This window comes from Fukomys damarensis, unplaced genomic scaffold, assembly GCF_012274545.1.
Source record: "Fukomys damarensis isolate Sample0158 unplaced genomic scaffold, DMR_v1.0_HiC HiC_scaffold_25, whole genome shotgun sequence".
NCBI lineage: Eukaryota > Metazoa > Chordata > Mammalia > Rodentia > Bathyergidae > Fukomys > Fukomys damarensis.
Window position 1 is genome coordinate 18,159,766 of NW_022900937.1, and position 1,335 is coordinate 18,161,100.

The 1,335-nt window shown below is 53.7% G+C and overlaps 1 protein-coding gene across 7 annotated transcripts in view; it reads left to right on the forward strand.

Moving 5' to 3' along the window:
• The window catches only part of Smad6 (SMAD family member 6), a 160,945-nt gene that overhangs the window by 97,874 nt on the left and 61,736 nt on the right, over positions 1–1,335 (forward strand). For 2 of the 7 annotated variants that reach the window (XR_002026005.1, XR_004514338.1), the window contains exon 1: positions 74–669. The exons of the other annotated variants lie outside the window; for them this stretch is intronic. The gene's annotated coding sequence lies outside the window, so the exon portion shown is untranslated. Of the gene's footprint in view, positions 1–73; positions 670–1,335 lie in introns of those variants that run through there. 7 annotated transcript variants of the gene reach the window in all.

Sequence of the window (1,335 nt, forward strand, 5' to 3'; positions counted from 1 at the left end):
TTCTTGGCCCTGGGAAAGCCCGCGGGGGGCCGTGGGGTGGGGTTGCCTGGGGCGCAGGGGGGATGTTGGAGAGGGAGGGGTCCCAGCCCTCTGGGTGGGGACACGGGGCCCCCAGCCAGCATTTGTGCACTGGCTACTTCCCCAGCGCTAGGCCCCGGAAGGAAGCGGATACTTGAAGCTGCGCTGGGCCTCAATTCTCCATCTGTGCAGTGGGCTGCTAGCAGGAGAGTGAGGTTTTATGGGGCTGGGGAATCGAACCCAGGGCCTCCTGCCTGCTAGGCAAGCACTGTACCACCCTGCGTACCACCCAGCCTGTAGCAGCTATCAGATGCTGCCCACCTCTGCACTGGGGATTGGACCCAGGGCCTTTGCCCTGAGCTACATCCCCAGCTCTTGTTTATTTCAACAAAGGTCACACTGAGTCACTAACTTGCCCAGGCTGGACTCTACCTTCTCACTCTCCTGCCTCAGCCTCCCAGAGTGCTGGGATTACAGGTGTGGGGCACTTGTTGAGGAAAAGTCACTTCCTTCTGCCTCCTGCAGGCAAATGTTGATTGAGCACCTATTACCTGCTGGCATTGTGTTGGGCCTCGAGGTTAAAGCGGTGACTGAGAGAAAAGTCTGAGAAGACGAGGCTTCAGAGACGAGACTCCAGAGCCAAATCAAGAGGTAAGGGGCAAGGCAGTGTGGGAATGGGCGTTTTAGTTTATTTTGGAGTTTTGAGATTGGGTCTCATACATATCCCAAGCTGGCCTTGAACTCGTGGTGATCCTCCTGCCTCAGCCTCCCAAGTGCTGGGATTACAGGAATGCCTCACCACACTATTTTATCCAGAAGAAATTATAGACAGAGGCAGCACCATCTGGGAATCTGATGTTTTGAGTGAAAGAAACCAGAAGTTAACAGAATAGCTTCTGTGGGATTCTGTGAATGCAAACTTTGAGACAGGTAGGGCTAAGTGTGCGGTGAGAGGGGCCTGGGTGGCGATTGCCCTTGAGGTCTTCCTGGGAGGAGGCTGGAAGAGCCTGTGCATGCTGCAAATGTCTCCTGTTGGGGCCTGGCTGCTGCTGTCCGGCTTGATACATATACAGACCCTTGTGTTGTGCTCTCTGTACACGTAGTTCAAGAAAAGCTTAAACAGACGAACAGCCAGGGAGCCGGGAAAGGGGGCAAGGATGGGGAATTAGATGGCCGCCCTCCCTAAACCACTGTCCGTCCAAGGGACAGCTCGGCCCCAGCAGCCAGGCTTTCGTCAACCACAGTGCCCAGGACCATGCTGTGCTATTGGGTTTTTTTTTTTTTTTTTTTTTTTTTTTTTTTTTTTTTTTTTTTTTT